General features: G+C 40.0%; 2 long non-coding RNA genes across 5 annotated transcripts in view; one reads left to right on the top strand and one right to left on the bottom strand.

The window, feature by feature from the left end:
• Positions 1-25040, top strand: part of LOC109449098 (uncharacterized) — a 133212-nt gene that overhangs the window by 66944 nt on the left and 41228 nt on the right. The gene's annotated exons all lie outside the window — the stretch shown is intronic.
• LOC141571887 (uncharacterized) lies at positions 4662-9220 on the bottom strand. The gene is made up of 3 exons (XR_012496942.2): positions 9083-9220; positions 7646-7735; positions 4662-6463 (listed from the first exon to the last, which is right to left on the bottom strand). It is a non-coding gene; the product is annotated as an uncharacterized LOC141571887 (long non-coding RNA).

Genomic DNA, 25040 nt, shown 5'->3' with positions numbered 1-25040 from the left:
AACCTTCACACTGTAGCCTCCATGCTTCTTACCCTCTCTTTTTTATTTGCTACTATTTCTCTGTGCTTCGCTCTAGACTGTTTCTTTGGAACTATTTTCCATTTTATTGATTCTTTCTTCAGCTACCTAGCTATTGTTCTCTCAGTTTCGAGTATTGTATTTTTTTTTCCTTAGTTCCATACTTTATACTTGGTTATTTCTCAAATCTGCAATATCACCTTTTAAATTTCCAGTTACTTGCTAAAGTGTCCAGGGTTGCCCTTTATCACCATGAACACCGTAAGCAAAGTTGTATGATCATTTGTGTCTAATAATTCCACTATTTGGAGTTCCCATGGGCCTCTTTATGCATTCTGTTTGTTTGTCATGGCTCTTGTTCATTTTGTTTTCTCTCTTCATGTACCTCATTGTTGTTTTATTTTTGTGGGGCATTGTATTTGGGAAAAAAATACTTGTAGAATTTAATTGGACCTAAGATGATGTTTTCTTCCTCTAGAAAATTCTTCTGCCACTTCCTAAGGTGCTAGTAATCCATAGATTGCAATCTGCAGCCTCGCTTCCATTGTGCAGCTCTTTGGAGTCCCAGCCTGGGACGTGGGGGAAGGGGTCAGCAGCTTCTAAACCTAGTAGGTACTAGACTCTAGTTTGTGATACTGCTTCCCGCCACCTCCCTGCTCTCACAAAATCATCTTTTGGCTGCTTCTTCCAGACTTAGGACATCAGACTAAGGGTAGAAAAGGCTCCACTTTCCTCTTCAAAATTTTGGCCTAGTAAATCCTTACTATCATTTGTCTCTATGATGCTTTGAAGATATATATATATATTTTTTATTTCATCCAGATTTTATAATTGTCGTCAGTGGAAGAACTGGACCAAATGACATTATCTGCTATTTCAGCTAGAAGTCACTTTTTGTTCTTTTCATGATTAGCTTTGCTTCCTGGATCCACACCAGCAAACTATTCTTTACTGCAGATATTTGGACTAAACTCAGAGAAAGTTGAAGCTTGACGGCCACAATGAAAAGTGAGAGTAACAAAATGCCTGGCAGACTGCCAGTTGTCCTGAAACATTCATTTTTCATTTTTACTAAGGTCTCCGGGTGATTCACATACACGCGATAATTTGAGAATCATTTAGTTCTTTCATGTTCCTGGTTGGTTTGTTGACAGAAGAGAATGTGCGCGTGCGTGTGTGTGTGTGTGTGTGTGTGTGTGTGTGTGTGTGTGAGAGAGAGAGAGAGAGAGAGAGAGAGAGAGAGAGAGACGACAGTCTGCAGCCTGATTATGTTATTTTCAATTATTTGTAGAACTCATAATCAGACCTGACTGAGTAGTTGATAGCAATCACATATACTAATTCAGAAATAAACTGCCTCTGCCCTTGCTCTTCCCTCTGCCTGGCATTTTCTCTCCCAGATCGTCACAGAGCTCTTACCTCACTTCTTCAGGTCTTCAGAGAGCCCTTTCCTGTTCTCCCTATCTGAAATGGCCTCTGTCATCCTCTACCCCCTGACTCTGCTTTATATTTCTTCATATTACTTATTCATTTCTAACATTATCAAATATATGTTTTTTAAATTTTAATTTTCTGTGGCTTCTCTCATTCCTGCACTAGAATGTGAGCCCAGTGAGAGCCAGGAACCTATCTGCTTTTCTCACCACATTATCACTGAGTCTCGGCTTACTCAATTAAAATGTGTTGTCCTGTTTTCTGAAAAATATAACACTAGTGATTTGGTAGCACAAATTGCTTTTCAATTTTGTTTTCATGAGAAAAAAATTCAAGAAGACTTTATTCTAGCTCATAATTTTCTACTAATTTTTCAGTTGACAATTCTTTTTTATCTAAGTATATTTTAAACATTGTGCTTATTGCACAAACTTGTTGGTGACATAAAAATATCAAATAAATAAATTTTCCATAATTGCACTTTTAACTAGTTAGCTGTTTTATTTTTGCCTACTGTGATCCAATTCTTATCTATATGGATGAATTTAGATTTTTAAGTCAATTGGTGAGGTCTGCTGAACTAACTGACAAATATGGATGACATATAATCAGAGTTTCTCAAAGCTAGGGATTTTGGGTACTTTTTTCTCATTAATTTTTTTTATTCTTTTGTGTTTTAAATATTTAAAATTTTAAACATTGTAAGTGATAAAATTATTCAAAGATTTAACTTTAAAATAATTATATAAAAAATCCAGAGTTCTTAAGGAACAAGGGTTGTGCCAACTTGCAAAGGGCAGGGATAAAAAGCCAGAAGGTGATATTAAGATGGTTTCTTAATATTCAATGAGGCAGGAAAATTGCTTAAATGTAAAAGAAACCTTTTCTAATAGGGGAAATAAAGAATGACTTTTCCAAAAAAGGAAAAATCTTTAAGCCATGTATGTGCCTACTATAATATTGAAGATGTAATACTAACTCTAAGAATCATCGTACCATGTTCATTCTTTACTCAATTCTTTAAGCTTTTAAATGTCACTTGCCAGTATCAGTTTAACCACAATTATGGTCAGTCCAACCATCTGGACACTATTTTCACTGTGATACCACTTAGATGCATTTAAACAAAATTCAGCAGCTAATTGTTAATAAAGTAGGAAGTACCAAGTTCACTGCATTGCATTACAAGTCAGAAGCAACAAATAAATTATGCCAACTGGATAGCAACTTGGCAATGAAATTCACTTTTTTATGCAAAAACAATGGATGAATCTCGAAAACATTAAGCTGAATAAAAAAAGGCAGACACATACTGTACTTATGTATGGTATTAATGTAGGATATTTTCTTTGTGAGTGCTCATGCACGGACCAAGGAGAGGCGAGGAGTTTTTTTTTAAAAAAAGAGGATAGTTTATTGAAAGCAAAGGGTCAGAGCTCCCTAGCGGAGGGGGTCCCGAATGGGGGTGCCCAGTGACTGAGGCAAAAGCTCTTGCTTTTATACCTTCCCTCACCTGCTTGGGGAAGGGGCCGGAGCCTTCTAATGGAATTGTCTATCAGGTTTGTCCTGTTTGCCTGCCCTAAAGGGATTAACGAAATAACCCATTCCTATCTATCAGATCTGCTCCTTTGTCCCGTCAAAAAGGACTTATGAGATAATTTTTTAACCTCAAGGCGTGTTCTCATATCTTTGTTCTGAAATGAAGGAGACATTCCATAACGTGGAATTGTTGCCTTTTGCTTATTTCACCGGGGATCTTTCCTGTCTGCCTAACAACATGTTAACTAACCTGTCTCAGTACCATTTATATGAGATTCTAGAAAAGGCAAAACTGGTCTATAGTGGCAGAAATCAGATTACTGGTTAGCTCAGGCCAGGGAGAAGAGGGACTGAATGCAAAACAGCACAAAGAATTTTTGGGGACGATAGAAATTTTTATATTTGATTGCGGTGATGGTCACGTGGTTGTACACATTTGTCAAACTCATAAAATTGTACACCTAAAATGAATGTATTTTGTTGTATGTAAATTATACCTAACAAAGTTGATTTGAAAAAGATATTTAAGTCCATCATCCCCAAACTTTTACTCCACGTACTTTTCTTATCAAAACAATTCCGAGACTCATTAATTATAATGATGATTATTACATTATCTATTAAAAATTCTTATTTACTGTGCATTAACACTCCCAGTAATGATAATAATATTATTTATTAGCCATGTTTTATTATACTGTTGTTCATGTTATTTAGTAAACATCTTCTTTAGGATCTGCCTGATAGGAGCAGCCACACCTGAATGCTTTTCAACAAAACTTTCTCATTGGTTTGTTCTTATCTGCTAAGAAATAATAATAAAGAATAAAACAAACTTGGCATTTCTGAGAAGTCTTGGCAATCATAATCCATGCCAGCTGGTTCTGTTGCTGCCTGTTAACGAGCCAGTTACTTTTTACACTCAGATTGAGAAAGTCATTATTTTTCTTTGTTGGTTGTAATTCTGCTGATGCTGGCGCTCTTATTATAGCAATCCTGTAACTCAGTTGACTAGCATTGATTTGTAGACTCTGGGTCTTTACTGATAACCTTTACTGACCTTGTCAGATTCACAGATCCTCATTATGGCAAAAGTCCGAAGTGCTTCATGAAACAAAATGTTTCAACAGACGCATGTGATTCTGTGAATATGGGACTGAAGAGAGGTTGCTCTGCAATGACAGGCCATGCTACCTAAACCAACAGTTACCTTTGAAAAGCCTACTGTAAAATACTCACATGCATGTGTTTGTTTCTTCTCCCGCAAGCACATCTAACTCCCTATTCCCGTGTCCTTTGCGTCCAAGGACTTTGAGACATGTCTTGAATTCTGATAATGCATCGACAGAAAAACCGCTAAGTCTTACACATATCTGTATTGACATAGATTGAGATCCTTTCCAGCAGTCATAGCAAAATTGAATTCCTGCATAAGATAATTGTTTCACATAGTGAGATATAATCTCCTAACTCTTTTACCATTGGTTTCTTATCAATAAATTGGGAGAATTATGTTTGGGAATGTGAATGTATTAGTGAAGCAAATAATGTTATAAAACCTGGAGAAGCAGCTTTTTATTGGTATTCATGTAAAACAAATCTTTATTTCTTGGAAGAGCAAAGCAAACGATGACATTCCCTATCGTCAATTCATCCATTCATAAATTTCCTTGATTGTCCACCCACAGTATCTAGAAGCCTGTTTTACATACTCTCTGGAGCATTTAGGAGAAAAAACACTGGAGGAGGTGTTTTTACCCCAAGTAATGTAAATTTTAATTAGTATTAAATGAGACATGTATAAGAGCACTGTGTGTCTGTGTGTGTACATACGAGTGTACACACACATCTACGCTTATCTATCTTCATCATCGTCATCTAACTTGGCAGCTAAATACAGAGATTAACTAGGGGTTGTGGTTGTGTTTTGTTTTGTTTTCACACAGAGGTAGAAACCTTTTATTGGCACAGTTGTTCCTTTCCTTGCTAAATTAACAGGGTGAAGCAGTGATTTTTAAACAGAAAAAGCTGGTTTCTTATAAACTAGTTTCACTGTGGTATTAGCAGTTGGTAGGTCAGTCAAATCATAGAACATTCAGTGTTGTTTTAAGGAGACGTCTGTAAAACTAGCATGGCTCTTCCACCCGTTAGACTCTTTGATTCACATGATCAGCTGAGGTGCACAAAACAAACAAACAGAAACTTCTGTTAAAAAAGAATCATATCAAGGACAAGACCAGGGAAAGGAAGTGGGTTAGAAAGTGCAGTTAACATTAAAAAAAAAAAAAAAAAAAGAATCTCTGCAAGTACTGCCACTTCTTCCTCTTCAAGTAAAGGCTCTAGGTGGGTCTGTATTAGACTTTCAACAGACATAGGTGGCTCCTCTTACAACAAGTGTGGGGACAGAGCCAGGAGTACAGTTTCTAGGCCCTCGGCCTCACGTGGAAAGGTGTTGGCTCAGGTAGTAAATGGCCGTCAACTGCGATTGGATGGTCATCAGCTGTGGCTAGTTGGCCATCAGCTGTAACCAGTGAGCCATTGGCCACTAAATAACTGCTGTGGCTACGCTAGCAAAAAATGGGGGCTAGCAAGAAGATGGTGGCTGAGCTAGCAAGCGGCGGAGTGTGGATTGCAGAGAAGTGGATTGCTAGCAAGTGAGATTGTTTGGCAGTGGATGGCGGGTTGCAGATAGTGTGGCTCCTGCCTCCTGTGTCTTGAACCCAGCCACCAGCGAGAATATAGTGGTATGACTCCCCTATCTATGGCTCCGTGGGTGTTCCTTTTTGGCCTCACCACGTCCTGCATGCTTATGTGGGGAGCGGGACCAGAGACCCCGCAGGCCGTCCCCCATGACAACAAGTGTAGAAAGGACTTGCTATATGAGAGTACCAGTTGGATCTTCAATATTCCCCAACAACCTTTCATTTTAGGGAGAACCATAGCCTGGAGTTGACATTGGCAGAATGATATGATAGCGTTTAGTGTACTCATTTGTTTTCACCAAGGCCCCTTACCAGTTGGAGTCTGAGGACCAAGCTGTTGTCTCAAGGAGGATTTTCTCACAGTTGACCCAAAGGCCATGCCCACTTCCTGTCTTCACAGGACTGTTTAACAGGAGGCCTGTAGCCCTCGCCTGCCACCCGGCTTTTATCAGGAACATCCCAGACCATCAGTACATGTTTCTATAATCTTGAACCACGGAAAAAATAGGACCGAGGTCTCAAGCATTTCCTTCCAGGAGGCTTCTTGCCTCCCAATGAAAATAACCACCCCTTTTCAAAAAAAACTGTAAGGTCTATGTAATAATAGCAGTGATGGTGTGCGTTACATGAAGATTCCTGCAGACTAGGTTCTTACTAAACCAGAGATATGTTAAATCTGCCCATCTACGTCCCCTCCACCTCCCTCAAACAAGGAGTATAATTCAGGGACGTTCAGGATCAAAATTTGAAGCCGACTGCTGCATGTTTACCTGAAAAAAATTATACAAAATATGCACTCTAGTACATATAAATCCACATTTAACATTAAAACACTTATTTAAATGTAGATAAATATTTAAAATTATACTTTCAAATATTTAAGTAAAATTGACAACTTAAGAAAGGTTCAATGTTTATTCTATGGTTTTGCCTAAATCCTGGTCCATTGTCAATCTGAGTATAAATACTTGAGTTTGAAAAGTGTGGAAGTGATAATTGACTTGCCAAAAGTACAAAACAAGTGCTTTAGAAACTTATGGGAGGAAAAAAAAAAACTATTTCTGTTTGGAAAATATCCAAGGAAAAGTTAATGGAGGAGAGTTTATTTTCAGCTGTAGCATCACTCGCATAGACTTGTGCCAACCACGCGCACATATCTTTGATTTGCACAATGCTTCTCCCTTCCAGTCCTTCCTTTTCTCTTCCAGCAGGTTAGACCCTGAAGGCAGCAGTGACTCAGTTTTGACAACACATACAATGATAATGCCCTTGGGTCCTGTTCCTGCCTTGTGGTTGGGAAACAGAAGCATCCCCTGGGAACTATTAGAAATACAGACTCTTAGGCCCCACCCAGACTTACTACTGTGTTTTCCCGAAAATAAGACCTAGCCGGACCATCAGCTCTAGTGCGTCTTTTGGAGCAAACATTAATATGACCCGGTCTTATATTATACTTAATTAAGACCGGGTCTTATATTAATGGTTGCTCCAAAAGACGCACTAGAGCTGATGGTCCAGCTAGATCTCATTTTTGGGGAAACACGGTAAAATGGAATCTGCATTGTAACAGGATCCCTAGGGAATTCACAGACACATTGTAGTTTGAGGCACACTGGCCAGGAGGTGGCCGAGCCATGACTTGGAATGAACTTGAGGCCTCGTTTGAGCAGAGCTATCCCACTGACCTGCCTCACTCTCTTTGAAAGTACTATGCAGAGGGAGAAAGAAACTTTTATTATTATTATTATTATTATTGTTATTAAAGTGATGGTTTTTGGAGTGTCTTTATTACTGAAGCTTAGATTTCTCCTAATACAAATAACTAGTGTGACACTGTCCCACAGGGTCTCATTTGTCAGACCCTATTTTAAACTTCCTCTGGAAGTACGCCCAAATGGATCAGTCTTAAAACCCTGCCACAAACCTGCACTCTTCTCAGCTTAAAGACTTACCAAGTGAGACGTTAGGACCCAAAGGTCACTCCTACTGCTACCTAGTGATCCTCATCCCAGAAGTGCCGGCCACTCGGACACCATCAGCAACTGGAAAAGAGAGAGAGTTCCTAATGGAAAGTCACTGGGAGTCAAGACTGGAAATCAAGAGGAATTGTAGGAGATGAAATTAGAGCTACAGTAAGGAAAGCTCTGGGGCCCTTAGATCTGTCTGGAGCAGCTCCCTCCCAGCTGCCTTCCCCACACGCCCAGCCTGAACCCGTCCTCCCGACGTCCACTGGCCTGTTCAGAACACTGTGGTCTCTGCCCTGTCCAGCTACGCTCAAAGGTTGTTTCAAGGTCAGCATCTTATCTATGAAGGAAATGGCAAAACTGTGTTCTTAAATGATACTTCCCATATGAACTCAATCTTGTTTAAATATCTAAACAGCTGAAATGTCTTAGCCTGGTGTGTAGCCTCATTCTCAGTTAACTATTTACATGCATCTCCAGACTGAATTTCCCCCACTCTTCTGATCGCAGGCCTGCTCCACATACCTATTCTTTGCTTTCAACACACAAACGTTTTGCCATTCCACTGGAATGTTCCTTTTCCAATCTCTGGCTTCGCACATGCTTTCTTCTATAGCTTGAATGTCCTTTTTTTCCAGAACCACAACCTCTCTCTATCTGGGGAAGTCATTCTTCAGACCAAGTTTAATGGTTCTTTCTCCCAGAAGTTTTTCCCCAACTCTACCTTGGCTGTAGGTGTCTCCCTCTTCGTCTATGGAAGTTAGTAGCTCATAACACACAGTATTTTTAGTTATTTTCTCCTCTTACTTTCAAATTATCTGGAAATATCTAGAGGGAGAAACCTTGTATTTAAATTCACTTTTGAATTCTCCATGGCAGAGCCTGATATATAGAAGGTAAATGGCTGTTTGCTAAATAAATTAATTATCTTCTCCATCCTGTTCTCTCTGGGCCCATTTATACTTAACAGAGCTTCTTTTGTAAAACGTATGTACACAGATCTCTGGCTGGTTGCAAGCCTCCAATCTCAGAACCCATGTATACGTTTTAAAAACCTATGAGCACTCAGAGGGCCTAACGTAATTTGTAAACAGAAGGTACCCAAATATATTGACTGATCAGTTGAATGAAAGGTTTTCTTTAAGGAGTCTTTAAATAGTCTGCCAAATCACTGAAGCAAAATTTTGAATTTTCCTCTAGATTTAAAACACAGTAGTAAGTCTGGGTGGGGCCTGAGAGTCTGTATTTCTAATAGTTCCCAGGGGATGCTGCTGTTCCCCGACCACAAGGTAGGAGCAGGACCCAAGGGCATTATCATTGTCTACGTTGTCAAAGCTGAGTCACTGCTGCCTTCAGGATCTAACCTGCAGGAAGAGCAAAGGAGAGTGGCAGAGGCTCCCTTGATGACTTGGAGATGGCACTTACCATTTCTGCTAATGTTCTTTGCATGGAATCTTAGTTACATGGCCACACCGAACTGCAAGGACGTCTGAGACATGGAATCTTGCTAGGCAGCCATGTACACAGCTACGTTTTTTTCTGTTACATTTAAAGAGCAGGGAGCAGATGTTGGCAGACAGCTCACAGTCCCTGCCACATTACTCTATCTAATGCCCCCTCATGCATCTCCCAGAGACCTCGGGTGGTCACCCAATAAGGTGAGGTGTACACAGAAAACTGTCCAGGACACTTTCCAGACCTGCACTTCACAGCATTCTTTCCTTCAGCACATTCTTGAAATATTCTGTTCCTGGAATTCCCTGAGTACAGAGGTGGCTTATTTAGGCCAGAATGCGAGAGGAGGCTTTCTTTTTCTACCTCCATGACTTTGGAGGTGAACAAGATGCCCAAATTATACCTCCTCAAGGTCTACTTGTTTAATGCTTCCTTTTGGGTGAGAATGAATTGCTGCTTCAAACCCAATAACACATTATTAGCAAAAACAGTCTTGCTCGGCTAGATCAACTGGGCTGCAGGTTTTCCTATCCAATGAGTGAGAAAAGACAATGAAGGAGACCAGACCATTGGCAAGATTCACAGGCAGCTGAGAGTGGGTCATAATCATAGTACATTTACAATAAAGCCCCAGTTTATATGCAGACAGCAACATTAGGTAGTCAAATAGCTCAAGGACATTGAATGAAAAACTTACTGTTCATGAATGATGATATTTGCCCTTCTGTTTTTATTTACCTGATTGAAAAGTGTCCGGGTTTTTCACTGAAGGAAATTTTCATTTCCTGATAGTCTTCTCAATACTCAAGCAAATGACATAAAATTAACTAAAATGGAATGATGTAATAATCTGTTTTAGCCGAAAGGCTCGAGGGGCAAAGAATAATCGAGTAAGCACTCCATGGCTGCTTTAATATGTCCTTGATAAACAAATGTGTAGAAAGCGATACTAAGCTACTCTCTGAAAAAAAAATTAAATATGTATATTCTCCCCTCAAAATCCAGGCCTAGGGATCAATGAGCCCTTAGTTGAATTTTCTCCCCAGCATGCCGTTGCTATGCTGTCTTTCATTGAAATGAAAAATTTCCAAGTAGGAAAAATACCCTGAAATATTACTTTGAAAATCAAATAAAGCTACCATGTCCTTTCATTAGCTCAAACAGTTGCTTCCAATTACTGTGACCAGATTTTCTCATTTGTGCTTTTTAGAGAAACAATATGTATTTCAGGAGGAAAGCTGAGAACTGAATCATTTTATGGGGATGTTTAAGACTGTAGCCGTGGTCTAGAAGAGCAGGAAAAATTCTCCCTGGATTCTGAGTCAGAAGCTGGAGATTTAAATCCCAGCCACCTAGTTTTCAATAATCGTAATGAAGAAGATGATGATGATAATAATAGCCAGTATCTACAAAGTGCTTGCTGAGAACATGGCACTGTGCAAATGCTTCCCGTATATTAACTCATTTAATCCTCATAGAAACTCTTTCAGGCAGGTTATGTTAGAATCCCCAGGTTATAGCTGAGAAAAAAATGAGGCATGGAGATGCTAAGTAACTCTGCTAAGGTCATACAGCTAGTATAGCAGACACCACTCACCCAAGACCTGTTTCTTTCTGGGCACAGAGGCAGCTGACATTTTCCAGCCTCTTTTGTAGTAAGAGTGGCCACTGAACTAAAATACCAGCTGATGGAATGTGAGAAATATGTGCCATTTCTAGAATAAATTTTTTTAGAAACAGGAGTGCCCCCTCCGTGTTCTTCCAAACTTCTGCCTGCTGGATGCAGATGATAATGAGGCAGTGGGGGTGGCGGAGCCACAGGTGGAAGGAGCCTGGGCCCCTGCCTCACTTCCAGCGGTCAGGAACCCCCTCCTTGGAGTATCACATAGATAAAAACAACTTCTACTCCGAACCACTATGCCTTCGAGGGTCTACTTGCTACCACAATATAGCCCGCCCTAGCTAAGCTAACATGCCAGGAAGTGGTGGAATAGGGATTTGAATACAGGCAGTCTGGTTGGATAATGTGCCTTGGTTAAATCACTTAACCTACTTGTTCATTTGAGAAAGGGGAATAATTGTTACAAGCTGTCTCTCCAGGCTGCTAAGCTAGGGTCCTGAGGTTTCCAGAAGACTGAATTCTGTGTAATTCCAGAGGCAATCTGGGACAGAGTAAGAAGTACCTTGGGAAGGTGTTCTGCTTGGCTTTGGTTAATATTCTGCCCGGGATCAGAGGCTTGGCATATAGCTAGGGCCTGCAGACCCCCTCTCTTTGGGGACCTTAGTTATCAGCTGGGCTTCTACAGGTTCTATGATACTCCTTCCACCATCACCAGCTCCAGATGAGACGTTTTTTGGCCAAGCTGCAGCCCATCCCTTCTCTGTACCATGTGCCATGGCTTTCCTTCTAGGGGGGTAGACCAGTTCTCATAACTCCAGTCCCTCCCACTACAGCTTTCTTTCTCTTCTCCCCCACCCCCCCGCCCCATCTGCTGTTGAGATCCCAGCGTGACACAGTCACTTGCCTCATCACCCTGGTAGTGTCTGCTCTGCCTAACTGAAAGGGTTATTGTAAGGATGAATTCGGGTGTATAAAAATATGTTGCAAATGTATGGTATGAAATTATGTGTGATTATTAACATGTTTAAATCTTTAATTCTCATGTGAAAGGGCGGTTTTTATTTTGTTCAAATAGATGTTAGTTGAGGAAATGATCCCATGTGGCTTTTGAACAAGAGTTTTTAAAATTTGATTTTACAGGTAAAATTAATCCAAATGTGCATTGTTAAGAGAGTTTGAGAAATAATTGGAGTGGAAAACGAAGGTGGTGTTGGAGTATAGAAGTATTAATAATTACCAAAGTTCACAATTGAGAGGTGTTAATCGCTGCAAATAACACATTCACTAGCAATTCTTAATGGCAGAGACTGCTGGTTTCTTTGTGGTTCCTTCTATGCTGAATTATGGCATGGAAGCAAACTGTTAATTAGAGAAACCTGAGATGAAGCCTTCTTGACTCTGACCTATGGCTCTTATTTGCCCGTCTTTGGCAGATGCTTTCCCAGGGAATCACAGCCTCTGCCCGTGGCTTTGGAAGTGTTTCTATAATAATCAGTTCAGTTCAAGAGGAGAAAGCTGTCTTCTAGATCCATTTGTCCTGCCTGGTTGATTTTAAGGAATCAGGTTTCAGCTTCCATGCGAAGTGATTCGGAATAAATGAAACAGAAACACCAGGAGGAAGAGGACAGTTTTGTTTGCTTGAGTCAGTGGCCAATGCATTATACATTACAAAATATGCATATATTATATAATATATGTAATATATATATTTAGAGCTTTTATTTTGAAATAATTTTAGATTCATAGAAAATCACAAATCTAGCACAGAGTTCCTATATACTCTTCCGCAGCTTCTCCTAATGTTAACATCTTACATAACCATAATATATTTGCAAACTAAGAAATTAACACTGGAATACTATTAACTCAGCTACAGACTTTATTCACATTTCAGTAGCTCTTCCACTACTATCCTTTTTCTGGTCCAGGGTCCTATCCAAGTTATCACATTGCATGTAGTTATAATGTGTCTGTAATCTCCTCTGGTCTGTGACAGTTTCTTAGTCTTTCCTTATTATATCACAGGTATTTTGTAGATTGTCCCTCAATTTTTAATTTGTTTGATATTTACTTATGACTAGATTGAGATAAGAGGTTTTGGGAACAAACACTACAGAGACAAAGTGCCATTCTCATCACATCATATCAAGGAATATATATGGTGCACTTGACTTATCACAGGTGGTGTTGACCTCGATCACCTGGCCAAGGTGTGTTGGCCAGGTCGCGCCATTGTAAGTTACCTCAGCCACTTTCCATAGTCCATCCTTTGGAAGTAAGTCACTAAATCCAGGAGGAAAGAGATTAAGCTCCTCTTAATGAAGGGTGGAGTATCTATATAAATTATCTGAAATTCTCATCTCCCACATTTATTCATTCAATCATTTATATCAGCATGGACTCATGGATATTTACGTTATACGTTGGGTTATAATCCAATGCTATGTTATTTGTTTCATTGTTCATATTATTCCAGCTTTGTCCATTGGGAACTCTTTCAAGTTCACTCTTGAGTCCCTTTGACATACCCTGTCTTTTTTTACTTTTATTCATTTATTTTTGAGCATTTCCTTCCTTTCTGGAACTAAGAGATGCTCCCAGCTTATCCTGCATTTTCACTGTCCTACAATCAGCTATTTATTCAAGAAGTCCTGGTTCCTTTCGTTAGAGAATCCTACCTTATATTTGATACTACGCTGGATGCTTCAGCTGTGTTAGTGTTCTCTGTAGAGAAAACTGGCACAAAGCAGATCCACCTTAGGCCCAGAGTGAAATTATTCAAGTACAGTTAGTAGCATCAAGTGGCCCTACAGGGGGCCTGTGGGCAGAATCCTGAGGATTTGTATTATGCGTGAGGTCCTAGGGGTCCCTCTTCTTGGCCTTCTAGAGTCGATGCAGAGAAATGTCAATCCTTTTGCCCAGTCTCTCAACAGGAATTGGGATGCCTGCATCAAATATATCTGAGTCAATATGCCTTTGTGCTTGTTATTTGTGATTGTTAATCTTCCAGAATTAATCTAATCCCTCTATTGCCAGCAGTTGTTTCAGTTAGAAATCTCTTTTCTCAGTCATAAGTTGTTGTTGCAAGTTGCTGTCTGTGGATGTTATAAACAAGGAATAGACTGGAGATATCCTGTGGAGATTATGTATTAGAGAGAGGTTGAGTCAGTGAATTGTCTGTTAGTAGTAGCAGAGAGGTTATATTGAAGAAAAATTGCTCACTGGTATTAATATGTCTTTGGTCAGAATGTTCCTTTAAAAAGTTTACTATTTTTATAGCAGGATAACCAATTGATATACTGTTTTTCTGCTTTATTCATACTGTTGTAGAAGACGCAAAGAATAAATAGTTAATATCCTTGACACTGTGATATAATAAGAAATATAGAGGGTGCCAAAAAATGTATACACATTTTAAGATAACATCTCTTAAAATGTGTATACATTTTTAAATTTTTTTGGCATCCCAGTATATATATGTGGGGGTTTTTTGTGAAAAAACAAAACAAAAACAAAAACAAAAACAAAAAACCCTCACACATTCAGGTGTCAGAAATGCTATGAGTAGAGGAAGAGCTTATTCTTTTATCCCCTCTTCTTCCTTAACACACACACACACACACACACACACACACACCCTTAACTCCATACATCAGGGATTAGCTCTGCTCTTGCACTCTGGGATCCATAAGGCCCTGGAAGCAATTTACAGTCATCACGGACTGGCTATCAAACTCAACAGGAGCAAGAATTTCAGTTAATTGTCTGACAGGGAGAGAGAGGGTATACTCTTTAAGATAGGAGGGGCTGAGATGAAATCTCTAGAACCTACATTATCCTGGAGTTGTCTGGACTTTGGTGCAGGGGTGGGAGAGGTTGGAGTAGAATATCCTTATGTCAGCTTGTGGACAACAGGAAGCACGCTGAGAGGGACACTACTGAAGAGAGCCTGGGCCACAAGAAAAGAATCTGTAGTGCAATAGCCACAGCCACAGACTGAGAATTTCTTGCAGGGCTCTTCCACAATTGTAGGAAGAGCAAGGAATCTTAAAAATGACAACAGTATATATCAGCCTTAGTGAATGATGGCCATGGACCAGAATTGCTTTGATTAGAAAAGTAAGGAAAAATTACAGCATCTGAACTAGAAGAATGGCTATCATGACTCCTAGGACTTAGCTCATAGTTGTACTCATGGCTATGATTTACTACAGCAGAAGAATACCAAGCACAATCAGAAAAGGGAAAAAGTTCATGGGGCAAATCCAGGGAGTCCAGGTGTCAGCTTCCAAGCATCCTCTCCCAGTGGAGCTGCGTAAGATGTGCCGAGTTCTCCCTACAATGCGTTGTGATAACATACGTGATGCTGCAAACCAGAGGAGTTCATTAGAGACTCAGTGCCCAGGGTTTTTATTGGGGGCGCCCTCTGCCTGGCAGATATCCAAATACCAAACTCCCAGAAGGAGAGTATGTGTTCATCATAAACCACATTGTTTGTATAAATAGTTCAGACACAATGACCTACTCTTTTTTTAATTAAATTTTGTGGGGTGAGATTGGTTAGTAAAATTATATAGGTGTCAAGTGTACATTTCTATAATATATAATCTATACATTGCATTGTGTGTTCACCACCCAGAGTCAGTTCTCCTTCCATCACCATGTATTTGACCCCCCTTTTCCCTCTCTACCCCCAGCCCCGTCCCCCTTACCCTCTGGTAGCCACTAAACTGTTATCTGTTTCTGTGAGTTTTTGTCTGTCTTGTTCATTTCTTGCTTTCAGTTTTATATTTCACATATGAGTGACATCATATGGTTCTCAACTTTTTCTGTCAGATTTATTTCACTTAACATGATAATCTCAAGATCTGTCCATATTGTTGCACATGGTGGTATTTCATCTTTTCTTACAGCTGAGTAGTATTCCATTGTATATATGTACCACATCTTCTTTATCCAATCACTTATCAAAGGACACTTCGGTTTCCATGTCTTGGCCACCGTGAATAATGTTCCAGTGAACATAGCGATACATATATCTTTATGGATAAATGTTTTCAGATTTTTGGGTAGATACCCAGGAGAGGGATTTCTGGGGCATATAGTAGCTCTATTCTTAATTTTTTGAGGAACCTCCATACTGTTTTCCATAGTGTGCAATGTGCCACTCTTAGTAGTAGTTAATGGTGGAAACCGTCCCCAAATCTAAGTTCCCAGACGCCAGCCAAGGGCCAACTTTGTAAACAGACGTTTTGAAACATAAGATTAGGCCTGTTAATGTTAACTCTTTTCTGCATAGCACGGATTGGGATTCTGTTTAGGTGGGAGAAGTTGAGAGAAGAAACTTTGCTGTAAGTACTCTCGCTCCCCTTCAGTACGTATGGATACCAGTGGTGGTTTTGACTGGCCCTTTGTCTCAGTTGTACCCTCAAGATTTTTAATTTATGTAGGTGACTGAGTGACAATGCAAGAGACAATTACCATTGAAAGAGGAATTTATTACTGACAGTTCCCAAGAAGGCGGGGGTCAGGTCACGCAGGGCCACATGGGGAAGCAGCAGCTTTGTTCAGAAGGCAGAAGAGTGAAAAGAAAGCATGGCCCAGAGCCTTTATTGTATTTCCTGCAAGAAAGGCCAAGGCGGGACAGGGGAAACAGTTTAGGATTAGCTAGTTTGAAATATGTCAGTGGGCTCTGAGCTATAAGAGTGGTCTCTGGTTTTCTGGTATCTGGCCCTGGGTTAATTTAGGGGAAATGTGGCTTGGTGTGTGAGAGTTAAATAAAGGAGGTGGTTGGGGAGGTGGACTTGGAATTGATCAGTTTGTATATGAAAAACAGATTTGCAGATGAGTTATTCATGATCTCCAGGAATTAGCTAGCCCTAGAATGGACTTCTCTTCCCACCAGAAAGGCCCCCAAGATGTCCAAACATTATAAAATAAAAACCATGGTTACTACGCCCTTAACCCAAGTTCCTGTTCCACAATAACCATGTAGCTATTTACAGTTAGCTCCATCTATGTCCATCTATCAGATTTCCACAAATAGGCAGATCTACTTATAAACACCAAGGACATTTTTGGTACAATTAGTGACAACTGGGACTTGTCATAGACTTTTAAGGAAAATGATTTATGGACATTTAAGGAAATATTTTAGGTACATTTGAGAAGATGACTGGAAAGAGAAAAACAGAGGGATTCCACCTAGGTAGAAAGATCTATTTTATTAGAATGGATAGGTAACATGTGAATATTTGTTAAATATTTGGTTTGCATGAACCAGAGTATAGGCTGAAATAAATCCCGTTGAATCGGGGCAATGGAGAAAGGGAGTTTGTCACTGGTTGTCATTAGATGTGTGAATTGAAAAGCAACCTGGAGTTACCTTTTCAGTTGGAAAATAGAGTATTGAAAATCATATGTGAGAAAGAGAAGACTTGTATCTGAGAAAGAGGGAATGAGACCAATTCAAGGAGCCTAGGGGTAGTTTGCAGGTAGTAAGCTCAGTAAAGAGGTTTGTAGGGAAACGAGCCAGAAACAATTAGGGGCTGGCCAAATAAGAATAATGAAAGAGAGGACAAGTTCTCCGGTCTTGGTGATGTGAAGAATGGATGACAAAAAGGTAGAAGCAACCCAAGGATCCAACAACAGATGAATGTGTAAACAAAATGTTGTATGTACATACAATGGAATATTATTCAGCCATAAAAAGGATTGAAATTCTGATACCTACTACAACATGGCCCCACACAAAATCATAAATATTGCCTGGTACTGCTTATATGAGGCAACTAGAATAGGTGAATTCATAGGGACAGAAAGTGGAATAGTGGTTATCATGGAGCTGGTGGGAGGAGGGAATGGGGAGTTGTTTTGAATGGATACAGAGTTTGAATGATTAAAAAGTTCTGGAGATAGTGGTGATGGTTACACAAGAATATGAATGTACTTAATAACACTGAATTGTACACTTAAAATGGTTAAAATGTGCAATTTTAGGTTATGTATATTTTACCATGATAAAAAAAGAAACACGATTGAAGTAAAAAAAAAAGAGAGAGAGAGAGAATGGATAGCAGTTGAACAGTGACTCTAAGATGATAAGCATGGAAAACAAGATGGATAGTGGTGAGCCTGAGAGATCTGAGAATTCGATGGTTGGTAAAGCTGATACCAAGGTCATAGACTCTATATTCATATGGACCTATCAGCTTTCTCTAGTGCCTGGGCACTGACTTCTCCATTAGTCCTCATTGAATACTGTATGAATGCATGGTTTTGGTGCAAGGAAGATGGGAGGGAGGACTGATAGCACAATATAACTGTATCAATGCTCCTGAAAAATAAATGCCTTATGACAATGAATCAGGAGATTGGGGTGTGTGTGTGTGTGTGTGTGTGTGTGTGTGTGTGTGTGTAACATAGAAAGACTATTCACTTATGGTAGTAATAAAACCATGGGGTATAACTCTAAGAACAACAAATCAAAGGAGAGGCCATTTTTGTGGAAAAAGTCCTGGATTAGGCCTCTGGATCTAGAGAACTAGTTTTCTCTTTACCTTAACTGCTTGACCTTGGACAAGTCACTTATCCTATCTGAATCTCAGTTTCCTAAATTGTCCTTCATTTCCATTCAAAATAAGGAAGCTATTCACTTTATTTCTATTTTTCAGTGGTTCTCTTTTAAAATTTGAAATTTATATTGTGAATTTTGTCTAAAATTGATCAGTATCTCTATCTTTGGGGCTGGTACTATTGCTGGCCAACCCAAAGGCTAATCTTCATGTCTTCCTTGTCATAGGGTTTGAAAATGCCAGATGCTCACTTTGCCAGCCTATCTTCCATCAAGAACATGTGACAGAATCCTCACCCATGGGACGGAGGGGAAGTCTGCTGGAAAAGTTTTCTACCTGGTCTACGAAAAAAGAGCCCTGTGAGAAGCAAGGTCGCTGTTCCTCATCTATGTCACTCTTCTTCAGTCAGATACTCTTATGTCTGCAGACATCTTGCAGTCATGAAGGGACAAATTGAAGAACCAAGTCCTCAGTCTTCGTAGGATTCTTTTCAACTTCCTGACCACTGCATGTTGAAGTGCCTCAGGGCTCAGTCTTCAGAACTCTTCTATTCTCTATCTACACTCCCTATAGGTAATTTTATTTATTTATATCCCATTGTTACAGTAGTGAATCCCAATAACTTGACTCAGACTGACAGCTCAGTATATACAACTGTCCAGTAGATATCTAGGTCGAGTTGTCTAAAGGGCATTTGAAATTTAACATCATTTAAAACTATACTCTTTATTTTCCTCTTAAAACTGCTTTTCTCACTCCTTTTCCATCTTACTGTTTTCCCCCGAAAATAAGACAGGGTCTTATATTAATTTTTGCTCCAAAAGATGCATTAGGGCATGTTTTCAGGGGATATCTTATTTTTTCATGTACAACAATCTACATTTATTCAAATACAGTCATGTCATCTTCTTCTGGAACATTGTCATAATGTACTAAATGCGACCGTCTGGCTAACGATCTTAACTGGGGCTTAATTTCGGGGTAGGTCTTATTTTCGGGGAAACACGGTAGTAAATGATCTAGCCAAGACGGTTTGGCCAAAATCTTAGATTCATTCTTGATGCTTTTTAAAAAAAATTATAATCTACATCCAATCAACAAATGCCTTTTGGTTCCACTTCTGTTGCCACCATGTTTGTCCAAGTCACTGTCAACTCTCACCCGCATTATTGCAATAGATTCTAAATCAGTTAAAGATTGAAACTGACTATGAGGAAATTGTGCACAAAAATACTCTTTGTTTTTGGACTAGGATTGTTCAGGTAGTAGAGGGTACTTAATACCATAATGGAATCAACAGGTCCAAATTCTCTTTTCCAGCATAATCACAAAATCTTTGATTGGATCTTTGATTGCTTCTGTTTCCTAACACGATCGTTCTTCCCCGGACCTTTGTGGTTAAGAGTGATGAATGTGAGGCCCACTTCTCAGTTTTCCTGAAAGATTGCACCTAATTCTTAACTGCTTCACCAGGACAGCCATGCGACCTCCCATTTCTCTTTCCACGTAGACAGTGCCACAAAGGGTTCTGCTGGAGATTGTCTTGGTTTGACCTTGGTATCTCCCACCTGTAATAAACCGGAGGGAATCTGAAATTGCAGGGAGCAGCAGGCAGCCATAACCTGACCCTTTCCTGGCCCCTCACAGAGCTGAATACTGTGGCACTCATTAAATATTCAGCAATCTATTCCCAGTTTAAAACAAACAGAGGTGATCTTTTCAGGCTGTCTGGTGGTTCTGCATTACAACTGAAGAATGACTTTCCTGCCTCATTAAACATTTAGGTGACTTCTTGGCTTCCTGCAACTGCCCATCATCATGACAGCAGAGAGAGTGCAGCAGTGTAGGCTCCCTTTAATGCAGGAAAACTTTTATCATATTCTTATTGATGATCTTTGCAAAGATGACAGGAGCGAGATGGAAGCACCAGGAAGATAACTAAATACTCTAATTCCAAGAAAATTGGCGCACATTCTCAAGAAACAAGCATTAGAGCTATCTAATATCTCAGATGTTTGACAATAGCATTATTATAATTTATTGCAGTTTTGAAATGCGTTCTCTTTTGATGAAAGCATGATAGATTTCTAAGAACTCAGCTAAAACCTTTCATAAACTTGTGCTAATATTCATACTATTAATGACCTAAAAGACACTAAAAATTTAAGCTCTTCTGATACCTTCAGCTTGTTCCTCTGCATTTGGAGCTTTTTGGTCCTCCTAAACTTTACCATCATTATTTCAGGATTATTGTTTTGTCACATTGTTTCAAGAGCCCAGCTATGATTTTGGTTGTCAACTGCTGCTTTCGTAGCATATAGTCAAATGTCCCCAAGTAAGTGCTGAGTGCCTGGGAATTCAAAGAATCTGTGTTCCCACTGAGCTAGTTTAATGATAACAAAAATAGTAACGACTGTGTATTTGTGACGTGCTTTAAAATTGTGCTCACTTTGTAGAAAAATTTATTAGACAATTTTGCATTTCTTCTTTCACCCCTCAAACCAGTGAAAATTTTAGCGATATTCAACATGAATTCATTTTAAATACAAGGTCTCAAATTATTTTTCCTTTCACTTTGTCTCCCTTCCATCAACCTTTTCATGCACTGGAGCTTCCTCCTCATGATCCCGTTGAACCAGCTTTAACAAATCTTTGTGCATAAATCACATGCTGCTCCTTTTTTTTTCCTTTTCTTTTTCTTTTGTCAAACTCTATCTTGGCACAGGGGCTTTTTATTACTTTGAATGTAGTTTGTCACAGAACACATTCATGATAACTCTGCTTTTGTCTAATTCTTCAGCTTTCTGCTGATTCTTACATATCATTTAGTAATGAAATTTTCATGCTGGCTGTGATCTCAGAGATTGTCTAATGTGGCTTCCTTATTTTATAGATGTGAATCGGAGGTCTAGACAGGTGACATGCACTGCCTGAGGACTGTTTCAAGCCCCTCTTAATATTCTCAATCGATTTTCTACCCTCTGGGGTAAGATTTTGTTATTTGTCCTCAGACCCCTGGCCTTTCTGATGCTCCACTTTGCTCCAGGGCATACCTTTCTAGGTTGTACATTTCCTTCTGTGGCATCTCTTCAGCTGCATCACTTTGTGTGTTGGGCGGGGGGAGGAGGTTTGACCTTGATACCCAGATCTTGTCATCTTCTGCAATAGACCAATTTATTAAATTTATTAAACCAATAAGAAATTGTGTACAAACAGCACCCCACTTCCTCTGATGGTAGAGTCAAGAAACGTTTTCTGAGTCTTTGTCCTTATACCAGCGGGCAGGCTACAAAGTTTTCTACCCGTCAGATCTCCATACTTGTTCCTATGAGCCAATGTAACGAACACACAGAAAGCTGACTCCAATACAATGCTTAGTTTAAGTTGTGTCCTGCTTTCTTCTCTTAATGTCTAAATTCACCATTTAGATTTTATTCTTTCTAGTTAATTTTTGTGTCACAGATTTTTTTCCCCACATTCTTTCTATATTTATGGTATATGGCAAGAATTTTCATTGGCCCAGTTCCTGTCCCTATATTTTCAATAAAATCCCAATTCTCTACTTTCTTTTGTGGCCTTGCATTTTGCTTTGTTTACTCATACTTCAGATTGTCTGGGTTGTCAGATCTGAATGGCAAGCCAGAACACCAATGTATGGGGACAAAATACCCAGAATCAGTGTCCCTTTCCCTGGACAGGTCCAACTCATCCTCACGTACCTGGCCCCTTGACGCACTTTTTTTCTAGACTTTGGGCAGAACAACAGTTTCCTAAGCATATTACTCCTGCTGTCAGATGACGATCCAAGGGAGGAAAGTCCATTGGCCATATTCCAGGCCGAGTTGTACCCTGGTCACCATGATAGAGTTCTGCCAGCTCCCTGCACAGGATGTGAAATAAGAGACCCTTAGGTGTTTATTTAAATGGATCTATTTTAATTTCCATGTTCCTAGCAACATTTCCCCAATGAATATTTGGGGTGGTTCTTCTAAATTTTGCTTGATTTCTCCCACTAGATTTATTACCGTGTTTCCCTGAAAATAAGACCTACTGGACCATCAGCTGTAATGTGTCTTTTGGAGCAAAAATTAACATAAGACCCTGTCTTATTTTAATATAAGACCGGGTATAATATAATATAATATAATATAATATAATATAATATAATATAATGTAAAACTGCGTCTTATATTAATTTTTGTTCCAAAAGACGCATTAGAGCTGATGGTCCGGTAGGTCTTACTTTCGGGGGAAACACGGTATCTTCCCTCCAAAGGTGCCTTTTCTAGTTTTTGCCTCCCTCATCTTCTTTCCAAAAGGATCTGTCAAATCCACAACAATTTCTGGATCCAATACTTAGTAATGTCAGCGGTCTCCAGGTTTGCGTATTCTTGCTCGCGTTCCTCATTCATTGTGCTCTCCTTTTGATCAGTGCTCTCTGTAGACCCCTTTCTGCCTTCCATCTATATGAAAATTCCAGGGATAAAGAGTGTGGTCTCAAGTTTCATAGCACAATAGCAACCTTACCCTCCACTTACCTTGTTTCCAAAGCACATGTCTGTGCTCTTTCAGTGGCTTAGAACACCACGTAGAACTGCAGCTGGTTTCTGTGCCAGCTCTTGTTGTCTATTCCTGACTCCTGTCCACCATGCTTCTAACAAAGCGTGGCCTAGCGATGTGCCATTCAGTCTGCGGGTCTTGCTACCACTTCAACCTCCATTTGGTCAGAAGCCAATGGACTTGAACCATGATGGTTTGGTTCAAAGTGGTTTTATTAATGATCATTAGAACTCAAACTCATGGAGGCCACTTCTGCACTGGCTGTAAAACATTTTGTACATTTTCTAGCACATGGCTCAGTGTTGCCTACATGGAATCACATGACAAGTGTCCTTTACAATCCACCTTGGCACTTCCATAGCACGTTGTTTTCCATTGTTTCACAGCTAATTGTGTAGCTGCTCATCTCCCCTCTCTGCCCTCTCACTAGACTGTACATTCCTAACTTGCAGGCCCTGACTTAATCATCTCTATCATGCCTACAGTATTATGCCTTAGAAAGAGTTCAATAAAATATCTGTATAAAGAATTTCATGAAATATTTCATAGAACTGTGGTTGAGAATGCTCAGAATCTTTTCTGGGTAGTGATGAACCACTAGGTAGCAAAAGACCTTTCTGCAGCTGTGAGAGGTTTGAAACTCTTCTGAAGTTCTTACAGCACAGGATGTATTGTCTTCTGAAATAGAATTTAAAGAAGAGATTGTGCGTGTTTTCATCCAGTCGTCTTAGGTTGTACACATGACAACAAACAGGAATTGATATGATAAAGCAAAAAGCCACACACGTGGTTTGCTGCACCCTTAACTATCCGCTTTCTCCTTGTGTTCTCCCGCCCTCTCTCCCCCGCCCCCAAGTTCCCAGTTTAAGCTGTTCTTTTCAGGGAAACTCTTCAGCCCTGTTTCATCAGGAGAGAGGAAATGTGAGGCGGAGAGAGAAACTGTTACAGGAAGAGGTTTTTCTGAACAACATGTATGTTCTTTCAAATATACAGAGGGTGCCAAAAAAATGTATACACATTTTAAGAAAGGAAAAAACTATATTAAAATTATGCTGATGGTAACCACTTTGAGCATCTCTTGTAGTTGCAGAAGTCAAACGTGACTTGTATTCATCTTTTGTTATTGGTATATATTGAGTATTACTATTTTAATACGGTTTTTTCCCTTTCTTAAAATGTTTATACATTTTTTTGGCACCCTCTGTATTAACGTGCAGATTTGCATTTTCTGACTAGAAATATCTGGCTTGCCTGGAGGGAGGATTAGGAATACCACAGCAGGAATACAAAGAGAAAGATTCAATACCCTGCCATTCACATCTCACATACGTTTTGGGTCTGCAGGAAAGCATTTGTTTTGAAAGACAAGCTTTGTGGATGGAGAATTTCTTTGAGAGCTGTCCTGTGGACCAGATCATAATCAAAGGCAGGATAGAGAGAAGTCAGCCTCTGACATAGGGTAGGTGGCATGTGTGAAAGAGGAGGGAAAATAGAGGGAGGGAAGCTGGCAGTGAGACACGTGGGCTCTAACCAGCCCTCTTTGGGTCAATGTCCAGGAGCCATGGTAAATAGGTGGAGACAAAAGCAAAGGGCTTTTGTCTGCACCCCTTTGCATCCCTAGGAGGTTGGCACATCCGGCTGGTTGGCTCATCTGCCGTGGTGCTTCCCTGAAGAAGTGGGCTTGACACATGGGCCCGAGGCAGTTGCAGCTCTCCACAGCCTGCAGAAGGTTTGCAGGAACCCTTAAGGGGCCCACTGAAGAAATTCAGAGATTCTGGGAGGACAGAGAACTGTTTGGAGCCTGAGGTCAGGATGAAGAAGCTGCAGAGTAAGGAAAACATGAAAGCACCAGGCTGGTGCCAGGTTGTGGTGACAGAATGCTGTTCCCAGGGGACAGATGACGGGCCTGTTGAACCTCAGCAGTCACCAGTGTAGGTCACAGAGCAGAGACCTAGACCCTAATGGGAAGGCATACACAGAGACACCAACTAGAGGAGAAGACTGTCCTTAGACGGCAGGGGGGTGGGGAGGCGGCACTTGTTCAGTGAATCCAGGGGGATAGAATAGCCCTTGGAGGTAAGTAGTAGTTTTATGTTGTGGCTAAAGATGCTGTGGCTGCTAAAGTTGAGGGTAATTTACCCAAGTTCATCCAGGGACTGAGCGTTCAACTCCA

This window comes from Rhinolophus sinicus, chromosome 2 (assembly GCF_057876585.1).
Source record: "Rhinolophus sinicus isolate RSI-liver-muscle chromosome 2, RSI-T2T, whole genome shotgun sequence".
Lineage (NCBI taxonomy): Eukaryota > Metazoa > Chordata > Mammalia > Chiroptera > Rhinolophidae > Rhinolophus > Rhinolophus sinicus.
This window is presented reverse-complemented; position numbering and strand designations above follow the sequence as displayed.